The sequence below is a fragment of the Rhineura floridana genome, chromosome 8, assembly GCF_030035675.1.
Source record: "Rhineura floridana isolate rRhiFlo1 chromosome 8, rRhiFlo1.hap2, whole genome shotgun sequence".
Classification (NCBI taxonomy): Eukaryota; Metazoa; Chordata; class Lepidosauria; order Squamata; family Rhineuridae; genus Rhineura; species Rhineura floridana.
Genome location: NC_084487.1, coordinates 37,989,717 through 38,012,825, shown reverse-complemented (window position 1 = coordinate 38,012,825; position 23,109 = coordinate 37,989,717). Strand labels below are relative to the sequence as shown.

The window sequence follows — 23,109 nt, the reverse complement described above, 5'->3', positions numbered from 1 at the left end:
AATCTGCACTTTCCAAAACAATATGAGAACTGAACACAGCCATCCTTCAACATTTGCACTTATCCAAGTTTTGCAATGCATTTATTGGGGGAAAGTGTGCATAAAAATAGATTGGTGAAAACAGCATACAAAAATGCATTGTATTACAAGAAATTGCTTTCAAAAATGTGTATATTGGTCAAAACCGCATACTAAAATGTGTTTATTAGGAGAAATTTGCACTAAAATGTTGGAGACTTTTCATTAGGATGGTTTTTTTTTAAAAAAATCACAAACCTCTGCAGAAATGCAGAGAAAAAGTGTTAGGTCTTTGAGACTGGAATGAATTGTTTACAGCACATGCCCACATCTATTCTTCTCTCCCCTGTAACATCTAATAATACAAAACACATGGGCCATAATCCAATGCAGATTTAGGCATAGTTAAGGTCCTAAATAAACCTGACTTTGTGTTGGACTACGGCCATGAGGTGATATCATCACATTGTATGTTTCCCTGACCCTATTCCACTTCATTAGCTGCCAATTTTAGGAGAAGGGAAATATGAGCTGTGATGACATCCTGTCATATGTTTTGTATCATTAAGACACAAATTGAGCCTGTAACAAAATGATACAGTGTATCCCTACCTTCTAATAACAGTGCTCCTGTTCAGGGTTACAGTCAAAAGAACAACCTACTGGACCAGGCCAGTGGCCCATCTAATACAACACCCTGTTGTCTCAGTGGCCAGCTAGATGGTTATGGGAACTAAGGTTGCCAGGTCTCCGGTTTTTGCCCGGAGACACCAGATTTTTGGGATCCTCTCTGGGTCTCTGGGTCTCCAGGTGAGTCAATGTAATCTCTGGACTCTCAGCTTTCATTTTAAACAAAATCAAGTTTCTAGGTGGTCTAGTTCAAGAGATATACACCAAAATGTCAGCCCCCTCCTGGCAACTTTTGTTAAATGAGCTGCAACTGGCTGCTCTAACCCCACCCTTTCAGGTTTGTAGCCAATAAGTGACATCAGGGTGGTGATTAACAAGGGATTTGTTTACCTCCAGGCAGTAGCTAGACCCCACTGCAAGGCCAGAAAACTGTTGTTTTTTCCTGTTTATCTGAAAATCTCACAAATTGAGTAAGTATATTGCGTTCAGTCTTTTTCTGTCTTGTGTGCAGGAGTCAAATAAGTTTAAATTTTCCTAGGCTGTTGAAGAGGACAGGTTTTGAAAACCTTCCCAATATGAAGCTTTAGTCCAATACTCGCTTTACTGGAGGTAAAGCTACAATGCTAATTCCACGTACCCAGAGTAATAATAAATAATAATAAAATTTTATTTTTGAGTCGCCTATCTGGCCGAATTAACGGCCACTCTAGGTGACGTACATTGACACAATAAAATAAAATACAATATAAAACCAGTACAAACCACACTCAATAATCAACTAATCACCCCTCTTCCATTAATCAACAACATTAAAAACTAACCCACCCCAGAAATTCCATAGGCCTGCCTGAACAGCCAGGTCTTCAAGGCTCGGCGGAAACCTATCAAGGAGGGGGTATGGTGAAGATCAAAAGGAAGGGAATTCCAGAGGGTGGGGGCCACAATCGAAAATGCCCTCTCTCTAGTCCGCACCAGTCTAGCTGTTTTAACTGGTGGGACCGAGAGAAGGTCTTGTGAGGCTGATCTTGTCAGGCAGCATAATTGGTGATGCTGGAGGCGCTCCTTCAGATAAACTGGGCCGAAATCGTATAGGGCTTTAAAGGTCAACACCAGCACCTTGAATTGGGCCCGGTAAACAACTGAATTCAATAGGACTTACTTTTGAGTAGACATGGTTAGGATTGTGCTGTAAATTAATGGGAACTTTTGAGTGAACATAGCAAAGAATTCTGTTTGTGTTGTAAATCTTTCTCTCCCCCTCCAATCCTATTTTTAAAGCAATTAGGCAGGACTGACTTAGGTATCACTGCTTTTATTTTGTAGGAAACTAATACAGGAATACCCCGAATAACAGACACCATTTAACAGATACTCGCTATAACAGACATTCTCCAACTCCACCATACCCCACTTAACATACACGCGCTTCACAATAACGGACACTGACAGAACGCCTGAACTTGCGTGCCACGTGCATTGTGAAGTGTCGTCTCCCGCAGCATATAGAGCGACTCTGAGCGACTGTCCTTTCTCGTCTGGTCTGCTTCATCCTCGTTTTCAGTAAGTATTCTTTAAATTGTTTAAATTCTTAACTACAGTACAGTACTGTACTGTACTGTGATCAGAGCTCTCCCTGCCCTGTCCTAGGTCGTCATCAGCAGCGTGTGTGTGTGTGGGCACGTCATGCTCTTTACAGTACTGTAGATCCCCCTGATTTCATTTTATACCTCTCCATTGTCCCATCTTCCTTTCCTGCTTTAATTGATTGTGATAAAAAAATAAAAAATTCTTTAGATCCCCGATTTCATTTTATACCTCTCCATTGTCCCATTTTATACCTCTCCATTGTCCCATCTTCCTTTCCTGCTTTAACTGAATACTTTTCTCTCTCTGCCTATCATTAGTTCTGGCTTTTGCCACTGCTGGCTTGTGTGTGTGTGTGGGGTGTGCATTGGTGTGTGGGGTGTGCATTTCCCTTGCCTTCGGTACAGTACAGGTACTGTAGTACAGTACTGTACAGTATTACGTACAGTACATAATGGCAGATACAAAGAAAAGTTGTAAAGTTATGTTTATTTTAGTTATAAATGTGTTGTTTACATCAGTTATGCCTGTATATGATGATTGCAGTGCAGTACATGCATCGATAAGTGGAAAAAAAGTGATGCTTCACTTTAAGTACATTTTCACTGTCTCTCTCTCTCTCTCTCTCTTTCCAATAACCTCATGAGGTAGGGTTGTCAACTGGAAACCACAGCAGCTCACAATAACAAATAAAGTCCTTTAAAATCCAATAACCATAAAAACAAGTATAAACAGTTGCAACACAGCTTAAAAATGGCATGATTCTGAATTTTGGGTTGGGTGAATGAAGTTCCTTATCACCTGAGGTTGCAGTTCTGTGCAAGCTTCCCTGTTTGAGTAAGCCCCATTGAACACATTGGGACTTGCTTCTGAGTAAATGAATATAGGATTGCACTATAAATGTCTTTACAGGTTGTGTAAATAATAAACATTTTTGATAGTCATGCTTATATAAATGTTTCTTCATACTATGTCCCAATAAGTATCTGATTTCACACTATGGTTGTACATTGTTATTTCCTCTACATTTTAAGTGTGCCCTTCTTCGTTGGGGTGTTCATGGTTCCCCTCTGTTGTTTTAATCCTGAGGGGCAGATTAGGCTGAGAGATGAGTAAGCCATGGTCACCCAGTAAACCTTATAGCTCATTTCCATTTTAAAAAGTCAATTAAAAGAATTTACATATAGGCAAAGTTTATGAAGTAGATCCACATAATACAAAGCACATCCAATTCACATTTAATGTGCATGACTTCCCTAAAGAATCCTGAGAAGTGTAGTTTCCCCCTCACAGGTATAGTTCCCACCACCCTTAACAAACTACAGTTCTCATGATTCTGTGGTGTGATTCATGTACATCAAATGAATGTGATTTAAATGAATGGTGTGGATCTGCCCTAGGTATGATGTGCATTCATTAGTGAATTGAAAATTGTTTCTTTGTTTGGTTTGTTTCTTGCCCAATAACGGCAAAAAAGAATTCACATACTGGGAAGTGTGGCTGCAATTGTTGTACCCCAGCTGCTGCCTATGAAGGTAGACCAAAGCATGTGTGTTTTCTCTCTGTCAGTTGTCACTCACTGTAATTGGGTTGGTTGTCAAAGTGACTTTATAGCAGCCCACAGGGCAGACAGAAAAGGATAGAGAATCTTCTTACTCTTACTCATTTTCCAGACCTCTTTCTGAAGTGAAGGGTCAAATCTGTAAAGACATTTGGAGCAGCCATGTTAAAAGGTAGGAGCCCGGCATTCCAGGCAGGGGTTTGCCAACCCTGCTTTGATATTTATATCTTTGCAGAGCATCCCTTGTCAAGCTTTACCAACAGCACAATCCAAACTATATCTTCTCAGAAGCAAGTCCTACTGAGCTCTATGGGGCTTAGTCCCTTAGTGTGTTTAGAATTGCAGCCTTCAGGGGCATCCATCTTTACTCCTGAGTGGTCCCATCTAACATCTCCACAATACTAGGCTTTCTTCCTACAATAGCCTTCTGATGACTGGCCTGGCCTGAGGGCACTTAAACCCTTCTTGCCAGAAGCAAGTAGGCTAGATTAAATGTTCCTTCCCAGGCTCTCAAAGCAAGTGAGAAGGAATGATCTTGTCACTTTTACAACTATTGGGCAAGAAACAAACCATAATGCAGATGACAAGGTGCATCATCAGTGGGTTTAAGGGGATTGAGCTGAGCACATGGAACCACTGTTCTTGCTTCTATGGTTGTAAAGGTGTAAGGTTAGAGGTAAATGAAATGCAAATAGAAAAAGAAAATACAGTGATGATTTCCTAAATGCAATACCATACCAAACCACAAGATTGCTATAAATAAGATAGAAAACTCAGCATCCCACAACCAGTCAGAGTTCCTAACCAAAATTAAAAAATTCCTGGCAGCCAGTCAACCAAGGTCACAGAAATCCCCATGCAGCACAACCTGACTTGGGGGCTGCAGTTAGTGCAGAATGCTGCGGCACGATTGCTGACATGAGTGAGATCCTATCAGCACATAATACCTCTGTTCTGAAATCTGCACTGGTTGTCGATTTGCTACCAGGCCAAATTGAAGGTGTGCTTTCCATATTATGGGTGCCACACAGTACTTGCTCTGCTCTTGTACAAAATCGATCCTTTAGTGTGGCAGTACCTTCACTTTGGAACTCCCTGCCTATTTACATTAGGCGGGCGCTTCACTGTACTCATTTTGGCACCTGCTAAAAACATTTTTGTTTAGGCAAGCCTACCCAGGCATGTAGAAACTATTATGTTTTTTATCTGTTTTTAACTCATTGTTAGTTTTATTATTTTGAATGTTTTTAAATACCTGTCTTTAACTGTTCTTGCCAATAATTTTATTGTTTTAATTCCTTCTATAAACCGCTTTGAGATTTTTTACAATGAAGTGGTATATAACTGCTGTAAATAAAATACATAAATAAATGTTGGAGTCACTGTGGCCCGACCCTTTGGTACCATCTAGTTCAGTACTGATGACATGGACTAGCATTGGCTCTCTAGGATTCCAGGCAATAGTTCTTCCAGAGATTGGATTTTGGACCTTTGCATGCAAAGCATGTGCCCTACCACTGAGGTACAGCCCTGTTTTAAAAAAGTACCTTTTAAAATTAGTCTTTTCATTTCACTAATGAACGCACAGCACACCATGCAATTAAAGCACATTCAACATACATTTGAAATACATTAATCCTATCACAGAATCATGGTGGTAGGAACTATAACTGTGAGGGGGAAACTACATTTCCCAGGACTCTTTTGGGGAAGTTATGCACGCTAAATCCGAGTTGGATGTGCTTTAAATGTATTATGTGGATCTGCATTACTTCATAAACTTTGTCTACATATAAATCATTTTAATTAAATTTTTAAATGGAAATAAACTACAAAGTTTACTGAGTGACCATGGGCTATGTACCATCTCTCAGTCTAATCTGCCCCTCAGGGTGAAAACAACACAGAGGAACCATGACCACTCCAAGGAAGAAGGGCACACTTAAAATGTAGAGGAAATAATAATTTATAAATAATAATTCACAACCATAGTGTGAAATTAGATACATATTAAGACATAGCATGAAGAAATATTTATATGAGAATGAATGTCAAAGATGTTTATTATTTACATAAACTGTAAATATGTTTATAGTGCAATCCTATACATGTTTACTCAGAAGCAAGTCCCAATGTGTTCAATGGGGCTTACTCAGACAAGGAAACATGCAATTCAATGAAAAGGAACTTCACTCACCCAATCCAAAATTCAGAATCATGCCATGTTAAGCTGTTTTGCAATTGTTTTATAGGTGTTTTGTGGTTATTGGATTTTAAAGGGCTTTATTTCTTGTTGCGAGATGCCTTGTTTCACCTCACAGGGTTACTGGAAATATTCCTAACCATGTCTACTCAAAAGTCCTACTGAATTCAATGGAGTTAACTGCCAGGTATGTGGAATTAGCATTGCAACTTTACTCCCAGAAAATCTTCATATTGGAACGGTTTTCAAAACAGGTTATAAGACAAATAAACTGCCCTCTTCAACAGTCCAGAAAAATTTAAACATGTTTGACTCCTTAATTAGAAAAGTATAATACTGCAACATGTACCCTTTTTTAAAACTTCTGTTCAAAAATTATTTGAAATATAAAATGTACAATATGCCATTTTTGCAAGTAATTAAAAAAACCTGCATGCACACTTTTATTATAATTATAACTAAAATTGTTTATTGTGTATGCCCTCCAAGATCCTGCTGTGATCTTCTGTTGTAGTGCAATCATAACCCTGACTTCACTGATTAGCTAAAAACCTGAAAGGGCAGGGATTAGAGCAGCCGGCACTAACAGAAGTTGCAGGGGGCAGTGGCTGACATTTTGGTTTGTATCTTTTGAACCAGACCACATAGAAACTTAATTTTTTAAAAAAGTGAAAGCTAAGAGTCCAGACATTAAGGTGACTCACTTGGAGTCCTGGCGAGAACCCACAAAAACCAGAGACCCTGGGTGAAAACTGGACACCTGAAAACCCTAGTCCTGAATCTTCCAACATTCAGCTTCATTGTATTTCCATGAGGTCTAGTGTTATGAGAGAGCAATCAAAACTTTTCTCAATCTACTGCCTCCATATTATGCATAATGTTATACACTTCCATCATGTCAGCTATGGCAGCTTCCAAGATAATCCATTCCATTAATAACCACCACCTCGCTAGGGTTGCCAGGGTCTTGGCCTGATCCTGATCCTGTATCTTTAGGAGAAGAGAAAGTCAGCCAAGTGCAGGTGTTCTTGCAACTCTGTAATGGGAAAAACCACAAGGTGGAATTCTCCCTCCCCCCTGCACAACTTTTAAAGATACAGAAGACCTCTTGGTTGCCAGGCTTTAAAAGTTGTACAGGGGGAAGGGAGAATTCCACCTTGTGGTTTTTCCCATTACAGTGTTGCAAGAACACCTGCACTTGGCTGACCTTCTCTTCTCCTAAAGATGCAGGATCAGTCTCAGGCCATGGACCTGGCAACCCTACACCTTGCTTGTGTTATCCATTTTTCTTTTCCAACTGAGACTGTAGCTACTGAATGTGCTCAGTTGGCTTTTTTTGGTTTGATTTTTGCCACCTGCCGTTTCAAGAGATCTGTTGTACTTATGTAAACTTGGATTTTCCCCAAGCAAGCTGATATGTCTTTCTTATTGCTCAGTGTCTCCATTTTGGCTTAAGACTTGTTGGCACTCATCACCCGGGTTTGCTATTACAGGGAATTATCACTGGGAGAAATGGGAGGCAGAGACAAGGGGCTGCTGCTTTTGGTATCCACCAGATGCATGCCACATTCCACCCTAAGATCTCTAGACATTAGTCGTGAGATCTTCAAGGCAGCAACAAAACACATCTGCCACACTACACCCAAATCCTGGTGGGTTTTTTTGTTTTGTTTTGGAGAGGTAACACCACTTTTCATTTCTCCCAGTTTCCTTCCTGAGAATAAAGAAATAAGCAAACCCTGTCCGGGATGGGGAAGTAAAAACATTTTTCAGTTCCCAGGATTCAAGCTTTGTACTGCAAAACAGAAGAAAAGGCTTACTCCAAGTTGCTACCTAAGCAAGGCAACAGCCTTCTCTCCCTTAAGTAGGGCAGCTGAATAGCTGCTAAAAAAAATGGGAAAATACATCATTCCCTCCACTTTGCTGGTGTTTAAAAGCTATTCCTCTAATGAAAAACCATCTCATTATATCACATGCTTTAAGGTCAACGTAAAGGTTCGTTGCTATAATAAGCAGCACCAAGTTTCCAAGAACCCTACAAATATTAATGTGCAGAAGTCTGCACAGAGGGTTTGCTTGAAATTTATGAGGATGCTGACAGCGTGACATTTATAAACTGTGTCATTAATTCTCAAACAAGAGAACTGTGTCGTTCATTACTGTTTTTTTCTTTCTTTTTGGTGAAGGAGAATTTTATTCTCTAAATCAGTTGTCCACACCCTTATCAGCTATTCCTGGAATGTCATTTCAGTCTCCTTTTACAGCCAAGTAATGTTTCTTGGAGTGGCATCATGAAAGGAAATAGGAAAGGGGGAAAAATACAGTCTATGGGACAAATCCATATATATGTCTATGGAACACACTAGCATGTCACATTAAACACATCTCTGCATTTACCTACAGGTATTTTTTTAAAAATGCAAACTGAATCAGCTGTGGGAACTGATAACCAACAGGATCAGAGAAGTCATGGAGCGTGGATTGAACCCTTTTCTCTCCTGCTGCTTTCTCTCCAATTTTTCTGGAGCTGATACTTGCATTGGGAAGAAATCCCGCATTGGCCCTTACTCTATCAAAGTTTTCAAACCTTTACACATGATGGATACATGAGAACAAAAACAAGTGAACTTACACAGAGTCTGTATCTGCCTAAAAACACCTGAAATATTGTCTCAGACCACAAGGCCTTCTGTCCTGACCGACAGTGCCCTTCAAGATCTCATGCAGTGGGTGGAGAGCATATACTCCACTACCACAGAGTACTGGTCCTTGCCCCTATAAAAAACAGGTCACAGGGAACTTCTCTCCAGGCCACACCCCTCACCAGCCTTGCTTCATGTGCTTTTTGCTTGACTGGAATGTGTTCTTGAACTATGATCATGCCTCCTATCAGCCTGCATGGAGGACAGAGGTGTGTGTAGAAACCTCTGACTTTTGCATAGCTGGAAGGTAGCCTGCTATACAAAGAGTCACATCCATTGCACCACCAATGTTTTACCTGTGACCCCTGCCCACCTCTGTATGTGGCCCCTAGATGGCTGCCATGAGGCAGGGGTTACCAATCTTTTTGGTCCAGAGGACAAAGTTCAAATTTTGAGAGTGTGCTCGGGGCACCAGTCACAAAATGGCTGCCCCGGGGGCATGGCATCACACAAATTAGAGAGTAGTGATGTTGAAGCTTTTTGACCAATTGAATTTCTGCCTGCCATACAGCTGTTAAAGGCACAGGGACACTATTGTTCCCCAATGCTAACCCTAAACCAAAGTCTAGGCTGCTATCCTGTACCTACGTACCTGGAAGTAAGCCCCATTAAACACAAAAGAGACTTCCAAGCAGACATGTATACCATTGTACTATAAGTTAAATATATAGTGAATTCTTAATGAGTCCCTGGTCTTTAGCTCCTGCAAAGCCCCTTAGGGGCTTGGGGGGTCAGTGGTTCTTCTTGTTTGTATGTTTTTTTAAAAAATATTTTAAATATTTTATTCTATACTTTTTCTTTTTTACTTTAGGATTATACAGTTTACAGTTTTATTTTGTATTGTTCTACCATGGTAATTGTAAGAGTATCCATGAGGATGTCCCTTTATCGAATTATTTTTAGCTACTTAGGCTTGTAAGATGACTCCTAATTGTATGCTGTATTGTATTTGAATTGTCTTGTGATTTATTTATTTATGGTATTGTTTTCTGAGTTTTGCTTTGTATATTGTTTTTCTTTTGTCTTTTGTACTGTTATCTTTATTCTGTATATGTCTGTGAGTTTCATTCTGAAAAAAGCGACTAACAAATAACAACAACAATAATAATAATAATAATAAAGCAGGAGACATGACTAAGCAGGAGACAATCCGGTTTTAGGCCCAGTTTTGGCACAGAAACAGCCTTGGTTGCCCTGTATGATGACCTTTGTCGGGAGAGGGACAGGGGGAGTGTGACTCTGTTGATTCTCCTTGATCTCTCAGCGGCGTTTGATACCATCGACCATGGTATCCTTCTGGGGAAACTTGCGGAGTTGGGTGTTGGGGGCACTGCTTGGCAGTGGTTCTGCTCCTATTTCGCGGATCGTCACCAGAAGGTAGTGCTTGGGGAACATCACTCGACACCATGGACTCTCCATTGTGGAGTCCCCCAAGGGTCGGTCTTGTCCCCCATGCTTTTCAACATCTACATGCAGCCGCTGGGTGTGGTCATCAGGAGTTTTGGAGTGCGTTGCCATCAATATGCTGATGACACGCAGCTCTATTTCTCCTTTTCATCTTCTTCAGGTGAGTCTGTTGATGTGCTGAACCATTGCCTGACCGCGATAATGGACTGGATGAGAGCTAATAAACTGAGACTCAATCCAGACAAGACCGAGACACTGTTGGTGAGCGCCTTCCCTGCTCAGATGGTGGATGTTCACCCTGTTCTGGATGGGGTTACACTCCCCCTGAAAGAACAGGTACGTAGTTTGGGGGTTCTTTTCAACTCTTCCTTGTCTCTCGAGGCCCAAGTGGCCTCGGTGGCACGGAATGCATTTAACCATCTTCGTCTGGTAGCCCAACTACACCCCTATCTGGACAGGGACGACCTCGCCTCCGTTGTTCATGCTCTGGTAACTTCAAGATTAGGTTACTGTAATGCGCTCTACGTAGGGCTGCCCTTGAAGACAGTTCGGAAGCTTCAGCTGGTGCAGAACGCGGCTGCCAGACTATTGACGAGGACCAGTCGGTCTTCGCATATAACACCTATTCTGGCGCGTCTGCACTGGCTTCCTATTTGCTTCCGGGTGAGATTCAAGGTGCTGGTTTTGACCTATAAAGCCTTACACGGCGTGGGACCTCAATACCTTGTGGAACGCCTCTCTCGCTACGAACCTACCCGTTCACTTCGTTCAGAATCTAAGGCCCTCCTCCGGGTACCAACCCATCGGGAAGCCCGGAGGGTGGTCACCAGATCTAGGGCCTTTTCTGTGGTGGCCCCTGAGTTGTGGAACAGCCTCCCCGAAGAGGTACGCCTGGCGCCTACACTCCTATCTTTTCGGCGCCAGGTAAAGGCCTTTTTATGCTCCCAGGAATTTTAATCTTTTAATCTTCTTAACCTTTCTAATCTTTTAATCTGTATTTTCTTTAATTTGTGCTGTATTTCATTTTTGTTGTGTTTTTTGTTGTTTGTTTGTATATGTTTTTGTGGTCTTTTATTATGATATATTGTATTTTACTTTGTTTGTTCACCGCCCTGAGAGCTACTTTTGCTAAGGGCGGTATATAAATCGAAATAATAAAATAATATAATAAATAAATACACCAATTTTTAAATGAAAAGTGGTATCCCAAGGCCCATAGACTGCCTTCAGTCGATCCCGACTTATGGTGACCCTATGAATAGGATTTCATGGTAAGCGGTATTCAGAGGGGGTTTACCATTGCTTCCCTCTGAGGCTAGGCCTCCCCAGCTGGCTAGGGCCTGCTCAGCTTGCCACAGCTGCACAAACCAGTCCCTATTTAAAATAAAAATAAATATAGGGCTTCTGATCTATCAAAAAACCAGGCTGAAGGTTAAGTGGGAACATAGTTCAATGAAAGAGCGCATGTTCTGCAGAAGGTCCCAGGCTTAATCCCTGACATCTCCTGTTAAAAGGATCAAGCAGCAGCATTTTTTTTCTTTAATAGTCTGGAAAGGCCTATAGAGTTCGTAGGGAGGGCTGATCTGTGAGGGACCAAAGATTGGTAACAGTGCATATAAGTGGGACATGCAACAAAATGTTGCAGTGTGGAGAGCTCCTGTTCAGGGTTCCAAACAGCCAGCCAGCCATTATCTTCTCCAAGACATTTCGTTCCATTCTCCTCCAACAGACAGTCAGCATTCTGTGCCCACTGAGCATATTCAATCCTCATTGGTCTGTTTTGGAATCCCTCTCCCCCCCCTTAAGTTTTTTTGTACTTCTGCAAACCTTGGGGCTGCCCCAAGCCTGCTTGTGTGTGGATGGTGCCATATTAGCTACATAAAGATCCAGATTCAAGAATGAGTTTGCTATTCGTATATAGGAGTATAAAGGCTTTGCATGCAGAGGGTCCTAGGTTCAATCGACAGAATCTCATTATTAAAAAAAAGAGCCTCTCCCTGAGACTGTGGTTCAAGTCAGAGTAGACAGTATAGAGCTAGATGGACAAGCATTTTGACCTGGCATAAGATAGCTTCTGATGTTTATTAACCACGTCTTATTAAATTCTTTGGTACATGGTTAAAGATAACTTGCATACGCACTAGCATCAAGCTCAACTTTCCCCTTTAAATTACATATGAGCAGCAGCCCAGTCTTTTTCCAGTTGCTGGTCACATGCAGTTTAAATTGGGAAGGTCCAAATTTTATACAGCTATAAGACTATCATAACTGAGTAGTTTGCTATAATGTATTTGCAGGCCAGGTCAGGTCAAGTATGAAGAAGAGATCATAGAATCATAGAGTTGGAAGGGGCCTTGTAGGCCATCGAGTCCAACCCCCTGCTCACAGCAGGAAATCCACAGCTAGAGCATCTCCCGCAGATAGCTGTCCAGCCTCTGCTTGAAGACATCCAGCGAAGGGGATCCCACCACCTCCCTAGGCAGTCGGTTCCATTGCCGAACTGCCCTTACTGTCAAGAAGTTCCTTCTAATGTCCAATCTGAATCTACACTCCTGCAACTTAAAACCATTAGACCTAGTCCTACCCTCTGGGGCAGCAGTGAACAAATCTGTACCCTCCTCTATGTGACAGCCCTTCAGGTACTTAAAGAGTGCAATCTTGTCACCCCTCAGCCTTTTCTTCACCAGACTGAACATGCCAAGTTCCTTCAACCTTTCCTCATAAGACTTGTTCTCCATACCAGCTATCATCCTCATCGCCCTCTTCTGAACCCGCTCTAACTTGTCTATATCTTTCTTAAAATGAGGCGCCCAGAACTGAACGCAGTATTCCAGATGAGGCCTGACTAATGCAGAATATAGTGGGACTATTACTTCCCTCGACCTGGAAACTATAGCTCTGTTTATGCAGCCCAAAACCGTGTTTGCCTTTTTTGCCTCAGCATCACACTGCTGGGTCATGTTCAACTTGCGATCCACTACAATTCCAAGGTCCTTCTCACACGCACTACTGCTAAGCCGGGTATTTCCCATCCTGTACCCGTGCATTTTGTTTTTGTGGCCTAAATGCAGAATCCTGCATTTGTCTTTACTGAATGTCATTTTATTAATTTCAGCCCAATTTTCTAGTCTATCCAGGTCCCTTTGGATTTTATTCCTGTCTTCCACTGTGTTAGCTATCCCTCCCAGTTTCGTATCATCCGCAAACTTCATAAGGCTTCCCTCCACTCCATCATCTAAGTCACTGATAAAAATGTTGAAGAGTATCGGCCCCAGGACAGAACCCTGTGGCACTCCACTCGAGACCTCCTTCCAGTCCGAAGCAGAGCCACCGACGACCACTCTTTGAGTACGGTTTTCCAACCAGTTGTGAATCCACCTGACAGTATTTCCATGTAGTCCGCATTTGACTAGTTTGCTAATCAAAAGGTCGTGGGGGACTTTGTCAAACGTCTTGCTGAAATCTAGATAGATGACATCTACAGCATTTCCACCATCTACTAAGCTAGTGACCCGATCAAAAAAAGGGATGAGATTAGTTTGACAGGATTTTTTCTTGACAAACCCATGCTGGCTCCTTCTAATCACAGCATTGTCATCTAGATAGTTGCCAATGGACTCTTTTATTATCCGTTCTAATATCTTTCCCGGTATTGAAGTCAGACTGACCGGCCTGTAATTCCCCGGATCTTCTCTTTTACCCTTTTTAAAGTGCGGGACGACGTTTGCCCGTCTCCAATCCTCCGGCACCTCTCCCGTTCTCTATGATTTCTCAAAGATGATGGCAAGAGGTTCTGAGAGTACATCCGCAAGTTCCTTCAATACTCTGGGATGCAGTTCATCAGGCCCTGGAGATTTGAACTCATTTAGGTTAACTAGGTATTTCCTGACTATCTCCTTATCAGTCTTGAACTGCAATCCCGACCCCTTACTGAGATTGCTACCAATGCAAGGTTGCACACTGTTCCCTTTTTGGGAGAAAACGGAGGCAAAATAGGCGTTGAGCAGTTCTGCCTTTTCCTTGATATCTGTCAACATTTTGCCATCCTCATTGAGCAGCAGTCCCACCATTTCCTTGGTCTTTCTCTTGCTTCGAACATATCTGAAAAACCCCTTTTTGTTGTTCCTCGCTTCCCTCGCCAGCCTCAGCTCATTCTGGGTTTTAGCTTTCCTTACGCTATTCCTGCAAGCCCGAGCCGCTCGTCGGTACTCTTCCTTGGTGATGCGTCCTTCCTTCCATTCTTTATACATGCTCTTTTTTACTTTTACCTCCTCCATCAGTCTTCTGTGTAGCCACATTGGCTTTTTCTGATGTCTTCCATTTTTCTTCCTCTTTGGAATTGTTTGCGATTGCACTTTTTGTAATACGTTCTTCATGAACTCCCACACTTCTTGGTCTCCTTTTTTCTTTAGTCTATCTAGCCACGGGATCCTACCCATCATTTCCCTGAGCTTGCTAAAATCGGCTTTCCTGAAATCCAAGGTCCATGTTTGACTATATTCTTCTTTGGCTTTCCCCAGAATCCCGAATTCCAGCATTACGTGGTCACTTTCCCCCAAGGTACCGACCGCTTTAATTCCCGTGACCAATTCGTCTGTGTTAGTTAAGATCAGGTCCAGGATTGCCTAACCCTTGTTCCTTCTTCTACTTTTTGAAAGAGGAAATTATCAGCAAGGCCCATCAGGAATTTGTTGGAGGCTTTGTGCTTCGCAGAGTTTGTCTCCCAGCAGATATCTGGGTAGTTGAAGTCCCCCATCACTACTACTGCTTGCCTCCTTGAGATTTCAGAGATTTGTTTGAGAAAGGCCTCGTCTACCACCTCTTGTTGGCCAGGGGGTCTGTAGTAGACACCTACTACCATGTCGGTTTTATTTGTTTCTCCATTTATTTTTACCCAAATGGTCTCTACCGGACCCCTTTGTTCGCTCTCTTGGATTTCCATAGAGGTGTATTTGTCTTTGACGTATAACGCTACTCCCCCTCCTTTTCTGTTGCTTCTATTCTTTCTGTAGAGTTTATATCCTTGAATGGCTATATTCCAATCATGGGAGTCATCCCACCAAGTTTCTGTTATCCCTATGATGTCATATTTGCCTTGATGCACTAAGACTTCAAGCTCCCCTTGCTTGTTTCCCAAACTCTGCGCGTTGGTATATAGACACCAGAAGTCTCTTTTGTCCCGATTGGATTCCTCCGTTAATATACCGTGAGCTTTGCCATGCATCACTTTCTCTCTCCCAGTGTCTGCTGTACCCTTCAAATCGTTGCGTTTACAACCCGCTGTCTTTGGATCGGTAGTTAAGCTATCATCTCCATCCCCCAGAGGCTTTAGTTTAAAGCCCTCTTGATGAGGGCTTGTATTTTAATCTGTTTTATTATGCTGTTCACCGCCCTGGGAGCTTATTGCTATAGGGCGGTCTAGAAATGTAATAAAATAAAAATAAAATAAATAAAAATGAGTTTTGCCATACTTCTGCCAAAGAGATTCTTCCCAGTCCTCGTGAGGTGCAGCCCATCTCTTGCCAACAGTCCCCCCTCCAAGAAGCTTATTCCATGGTCCCAGAATCCAAACCTCTCCCGTCGACACCATCTGCGTAACCAGTCGTTGACCTGCAGTATCTTCCTTTCCCTTTGTAGTCCTCTATCCTTCACGGAAAGAATTGATGAGAAGACCACCTGCGCCCCCAAATCCTTGACCTTCCTACCCAGAGCCTCATAGTCCGAGGTGATCTGTTCCAAGGTGTTTCTGGCCGTGTCGTTTGTGCCCACATGGATGAGGAGAAAGGGGTACCTATCTTGTTTCCCAATGAGCCTCGGCAGGTTGTCAGCGATGTCCCGGATGCGTGCCCCAGGGAGACAACAGACTTCCCGATTCATTTTGTCCGGCTGGCATACCGGTGCCTCTACCCCCCTGAGCAATGAGTCTCCAACCACCAGCACCCTCCTCTTTTTGCCACGAGCGGTGGTTGCATCAGCTTCTTTCTTCTGGGGTGTGGAGTCTTCCATTGCAGTCAGTGTCTCTTGATGCAGGTGAGTTTGTTGAGGCTCCTAAGGGGTGCTGTCTGCCAAGAGATGCTGAAAGCAATTTGTTAGTTGCAGCAGTTCTGAATCCCTCCTGTTTTTCCTTGCCCTTACAGTGACAGTCCTCCACGGGGATTTGTTGCTGTTGCAGTCCTGTTCTTCCTTGTCACTTTCTTCCTGCACTTTGTGTCGCTCCCTTAATTCCTCTTGTGTTCTATCGAGGAAGTCCTCATCTTCTCTGATAAGTCGCAGGGTGTCTATGCGTTGCTGCAGCCCCCTAACCTTTTCTTCTAGGAGCACCACCAATCTGCACTTGCTGCAAGTGTAATCGTGTCTGGGTTCCGTTAAGAAGATGAACATAGCAAACACGTTGCATGTGACAACAACTGCTTGATCCCCCTCCATTTTATGTTTGTTGTTTCCTGTTTCTGTTGTCAGTGGCAGTCTTGATGTTTCTGTTGTCAGTGCCAGGAATTAGTTGAACAGATTGTAGTTTTGTTTTTTGTTTATTGCATGCACCAAAGATGGTTCCCCCCCCCAAAAAAAAATTTGAAAAGCGGTGACCTGGAAAGGACCAAGATCCCATTTGTAGGGTTTGCAGAGGGGAATATGCTATTGGGGATATGCTATTTTAAACATGTGGGCACTATCTTCATTCTTGATGTAATGTACATACAGGATGAGCTTGGGTAACAGAGCCATAATACAAAATATTGACTGAGAAGCTGAGCAGCAACTTTTGCCCCCATCTTGACCTTCTGGGATGGTTGAAGCATCTTACCATGGTTGAGTGAAAACTGTCCATTTTGAGTTGTTTCTACATACACACACACACACTTGCTGAAAAACACTTCTATTTTTAATTGCATTTAAAAACTAACGTGATATTTCTGTTATTTTCCATCTAAATCCTGAATCCTAGGTGCTGTTTAGAAGGTGCTGCGCAACAAGTCCCAAAGCTCCAGGGTGGCTTATTTTCTCCAAGGCTTCTGGGAACTGTTCCTGATCCAGATCCCAAAAAAGCCCAAGCCTGGGAGAAGCTCCCCAGCCCTAGCCCATATGAAGGGCTGTAGCTCAGTGACCGAGCCTCCGCTTTGCATGCAGAAGGTCACAGCTTCAATCCCCAGGATCTCCAGGTAGGGCAGGGAAAGACTCCTGCCTGAAACCCTAGAGGTTCACTGCCAGTCAGTGTAGACAAAAGGGAGCTAGACAGACCAATGGTCTGACCCAGTATAAGACAGCTTGCTATGTTCTAATCCTTGTGGGCAAACCCAGGTAGGAGCAGGGCTAGAGTTACTATCAGGATGTGCAGCTCTTATTTATTTCAATGGGGCTTGCCCAGTACAACTTTGCAGAGGGTTTTGCCTCTTGTTTTGCTTCCTGTTACTCTTCTGCTGCAGCAGCTCTCCCAGATTTTTCTTACCTCTACTCTCATTATTGTCACTGACCGGGGGGGGGGGGGGAGACCAACGTGCTGCACTGGAATGTAATGCTTGCCAAAAGAACCCGCAGATACAAGGGGTTTGTTCCATTTTGACAGAATATCATTTCTCTCCTTCTCTTCAGGAAGAGTGCAGGCATCCAGAAACATAGACTAATTATTATGATTATGGCGCTGGCTCCAAATAGGGTCTGAACTGTTTTCTCTGTACTAGAAGGATTTTACATGGTATAATTTGGAGGGGCAGGGGCAAGGAGGCGCTTCTTAGGATACTAAAGCAATTCTCAAATTCAACATCAAGGAAACCTCTGAATATTTCACAGTGCAACCCTATGCCTGTCTACTCAGAAGTAATTCCCAATGAGTTCAGCTGAGTTTACTGCCTGGTTAAATAACATAGGATTGCAGCGTTAATCTTTAAAAGTATTTGTTGTATATAGAAAAGCACTTGATTGTATCTTTCTGATTTTGGGCTACTTTATAAGATTCTGGGATACTTATTTCTTTTATTATATTCCTGCATAGAGTGCTGTCCTTTTATTCACTCAGTAGGATTTAAGGAGCATAATTATGGGCAGGATTGCAGCCTTCTACACTAACAAGAAAATTGCTATAAGTTAGAAATATAGGGCTGTTACTTTATGCATTAATCCTAGTAGTGGAATAATATGCCAGAACACAGTCTTGAGACATGTTCGGCAGACACAGGCATAATAGCATCTAATTAAGCTTTGGTTGTCTTTTTCCCCTACTTCTTAAAACACTTAAACACCCCCCTCCACAAAATCCTGATGTAGTCAATAAATAGAGATAAATATCTACCCATCAAACAAGTGAGGTGACATCTCAGGGAAAAAGAGCCAGTGTGGGATATAAATGTAATAAAACAGACAAAATAAAGAACTCCTAACTTTCTACAGGGCATTTGTTGGGAGTGACAGTTATCATCTGGCACAGAGACAAGGCATATTTAGCTAGGGTTAAGGGATCAGCAATGGGTATGGCTGCTTTCACACATGGGGCTGATTGCATTAGTTTAACGGATTAAAAAGGTAGCGCTTCTGTCCCCATTTCTATTATCCCTTTCACACTGCAGTACCTCTTGTGATAAGGAACAGCAGCTTTTTCAGCCGATATACTGGCATTTTGTGCAACTGTCTTTCACACAGCTTGTTTTCGTCCCTCACCCATGCACACTGTTCCTCACTGTGTAGGAGGTCTAAGATCTCCTCCTGTCGCCATGAAAGCCCTCTCCTTTAGGATCTGACTTTTTAAATTGTTTTAGTTGTATCAAGACAGGGGTATGTGTGGGAAATGCTGCTGCTATCTGCACCAATGCCAGAATACCGGTAAAACATTCATCAGGCAAAAAAACCAAACCACGCGACTAAAGGGTGGGAATGCACTGCATGCTGGGATGCCTGTCACATGAGCGGCTGCAGCTAGCAATAAACTCCTGCAATCTTCTGGGTTCCCAGCCTTGCTAATGGATTATTTCTGGTATCATTTATTTTTTTAAAAAAATATTTTTAATTTTATTTTATAAACAACAACACATCAACATAGACAAACAGCAGCAATCCCCACCCGGGTTACAGAGGATGAACGTATGTATAACATAAAATAAAACAAAAAAGAAGGAAAAAAGATAATAGACATCATTTCCAATACATTGGAAGAGAGATGTAATAAACTTATGGATATACCATTTAAAAACATTTCCATATTTGTAAATTAATTAACAAAAATAAAATTACCAAGAATTAAGTAAACCATATAGATCTAGCTGTAGATGAGAGATAGTTATGTAATTTCTGGTATCATTTATCATGGAAATCAGCTCTAAACTTCCACTACATTCCACTAGAATTCTGGAGCTAGCTTGTGTGTTGTGTGAAAGATCAAATATAATGTGCAAATTACCAGGTAAGAAATCGTCAGAATAACAGAATAAAGTGCAGTGTGAAAGCAGCCTATGATAAAGAGTGATTAGAAATAAATCAGGCCTAACTGTGATAAAGTAGGTAGGTGGGTGAATGTGTACACAAGAGGGCAGGGGCTGAGAGAGTTCATGTTCTGGTGGCTCACCCTTCCTACTTCCTAAACAGGCAAACTAGTATGTCTGTGCAGACCTAGAGCTGGGAAACTGCTGTGAGGGCAAGTCCATAGCCAAACCTTTAGTACGTTTTTCTTGTTAAATGGTTTTAGTCTATGTTTGCAGCCCTGGGCTCCTTCAGCAGGAAGGGCAAGATATAAGTTCAATCAATCAACCTGTAAATCATAAGTGCATGAACAATCATAAGTGAATCCTAATGTAGAGATGTAAATATGAAAATGTACTTTCACGAGAACAAAACACTTCTTTACATTTGAAATAAAGGGTGGTGTTCAACACTAGTTCTACTCTGAGTAGACCCACTGAAGTTAATGGACATAACAAACATAGGTTTCTTAATTTCAGTGGGTCTACGTCGAGTAGGACTTAGCTGAATACAAAGAAGCACCTGAAAAAAACCTGTCACAAACTTGATACACAAACTGAACGTAACTCTTGTTCTAAATGACAAAAAATTAGGCATTTTTGCAGTTCAGCTTTGCATTTTTCCTAAAAACGAAGGCATTCTTCTTCTGAGTGGGAAGCCATTCTTAATCCTGTGCCTTTAAAAATTGATCTAACTTATTTTACCAGGCATACAACTTTAGGAAAAGGAGGAGAAAAGGTGAAAAAATTGAGCACACCAACATCAAGGCTCTCGGAAAGGTGTTCCTGTTAAAACTTTCTCTTCCTCCCTGAAAATGCGTCACTCTTTTCTTAAGCACACACTGTCCTCCTTGAGACATAGTGATGTTGCTTACTTGATATATTTGATAGTTTGCTACTTAAATAGGGAATTATGAAACCATCCTTGATCCTCAGTGCCTCATTACAGGGCAATGCAACCTGTTGCTGCCCTGAGGCTTATACTTGCTTCAGTTTCATTGCAGTAAATAGGGAACAAAATGCCTCAAGTTTGGGGGTGTTAGCACTGGCACTTTACAACTCACTTATTACTGGAACGTGAGAACATAAGAAGAGCTCCACTGATTGGGTCAAAAGCCCATTTAGTCCAGAGTCCTGTTTTTACAATGGCCAACCAGTTGCCAATCAGATGCCCACAAGCAGAACCTGAGTACAACAGTGCTCTCCCCACTTTTGATTCCCAGCAACTGGTATTCAGAAGTATACAGCCTCTGACCATGGACGTAGTACATAGCCATTGTGACTAGCAGCTATTGATAGCCTTATCCCCCATGAATTTGTCTAATCCTCTTTTAAAGCCACCCGTTGGTGGCCATTGCTACACCTTATGGGAGCAAGTTCTGTAGTTTAACAATGTGCTTTTTGAAGAAGTACTTTCTTTTGTCTTTCCTGAATCTTCTAACATTCAGCTTTATTGGATGGCCCCAAATTAACCACCAGAACCAACCACTAGAACATTCCTGTAAGCACGGATAGCAGTAATACTTCTCAAGTGACAACTCAGTGTTACATTCTGTATGATTATTTCTGAAAGACAGAGAAATAATTCCAAGCATCTTAGAGGAACCAGCATTATCTTAGTTTTTCCCAGCTCGATCACTGAGATCATTGGCAGGAGTGGTGTTGGTTGTCCTTTGAGTTGGTGAGGCTCATTTGGCAGCGACATGAAATAGAGTCTTCAGTGTCTCAGCCCAGTTCTCTGGAAAGTTCTGCCAACAGAGGTTCAGCAGGCGCCTTCTGTTTTAACTTTTAAGTGCCAGCTAAAAATCCTTCTGTTCCACCAGGCGTATGCAATTAAGAAGATGTCTTTTTGCAGTAGTTGACCTTTGTTTTTACTGTATTTTTAATATATTTACTGCACTTTTTTTGTTTTTAACTTTCTGTAAACAACTTTGATGTTTTTAAATGAAATAGCGGTACACAAATATATTTATAAATAAATAAATATAAATTAAGGCCAAAATGCAGACAGTCTGAAGATTTGAAACTTCTAACCAAAAGAGTTATTAAACATGTTTTCCATACTCCAGCCTCATGGTACGAATATAGTGGATAAAACTTCCCAGTATGAGTGTGAAATTAGGAAGGAGAGAAATCTCAATGTGTGTGAGGACAGATTTGCATGGCCATTTTTTTCTATTAGAAAATAAATATGTAAAGCAATCTTTTTAATCAGTCCATTTCTACACCATTAACATCAAATTGGCCAGCAAGATTTCTTTCTTAATTAATTAATTAATTAATATCCCACCCTTCCTCCCAGTAGGAGCCCAGGGCGGCAAACAAAAGCACTAAAAAACCACTAAAACATTATAAATACAGACTTTAAAATATATTAAAACAAAACATCTTTAAAAACATTTTTTAAAAGGTTTAAAACGAAAAGGTTTAAAAACGTATTAAAAAGCAATTCCAACACAGATGCAGACTGGGATAAGGTCTCAACTTAAAAGGCTTGTTGAAAGAGGAATGTCTTCAAATGGCACCTGTCTAATATTTAAGGGGAGGGAATTCTGCCACACTAAAGGTCCGTTTCCTATGTTGGGTGGAATGGACCTTCTAATAAGATGGTATCTGCAAGAGGCGCTCACCTGCAGAGCGCAGTGATCGACTGAGTATATAAGGGATAAGACAGTCTTTCAGGTATCCTGGTCCCAAGCTGCATTCTTGTATGATAGATGTCAAGGGCCAGCCACACATAAAAGCATGGCCTGTGAAGGGACAAAAAATGTAGTCCAATTTTGTCTAAAGGCCTGCCCATCTGTCAGTCAGCGCTCTACATCTACACTTTTGCAATCACAATATACAACATGCAAAGAGTACATTCATGTAAAAAAGGGCATTGCAGACCAATAGTTAACAATGATACATACAAAGGCATCCTAAGGGAAATGTGGGGTCCACATGATTTTGGGGGGAAATACTCAGGCTTTCAGACGCTTCTGTAAAACAGTTATGAAAAGTCACCAAGAATGCCTTTTTAATGTCACATGCATCCGTAGCTGTTGTTCACCAGGTGTCAGTCCAAGTTTGAATAACCTGTAACCTGGCCACTCACCTGAACATATGATCATCTCTGCTGAAAACATCTGCAAAATTCTCCCTACCTGTGATTCCTAGCAACTGGTATTCAGAGGCATACTGCCTAAAACAATGTAGGTAGTGCACAAATATATTGGCTAGTAGCCAGCCTGGAGGTTACCAGTGCATGGTCAACAGGGGTCAGGCTAACATAGTTCAGAAATGGCCACCGCTGTCTTACCAGCTGACTACTGCTGTGAGAGAACTCTATAAGCTAGGCCATGTTCCCCCCCCCCTTTGGTGACTTTGGGTTTTGAAAAACATGGTGCAATTCAGATAGAGCTACCAGGTCTCCGGTTTTTGGCCAGAGTGTCTGGTTTTTGGGGGGGCCCTCCGGCTCTCCAGCAAACACCCCTTAATCTCTGGACTCTCAGCTTCAATTTAAAAAAAAATAAGTTTCTAGGTGGTCTGGTTCCCGAGATATGCACCAAAACGTCAGCC

General features: G+C 41.9%; 1 protein-coding gene across 2 annotated transcripts in view; it reads right to left on the bottom strand.

Moving 5' to 3' along the window:
* ABTB3 (ankyrin repeat and BTB domain containing 3) overlaps nucleotides 1-23,109 on the bottom strand; it is a 326,024-nt gene that overhangs the window by 145,656 nt on the left and 157,259 nt on the right. The window lies entirely within an intron of this gene.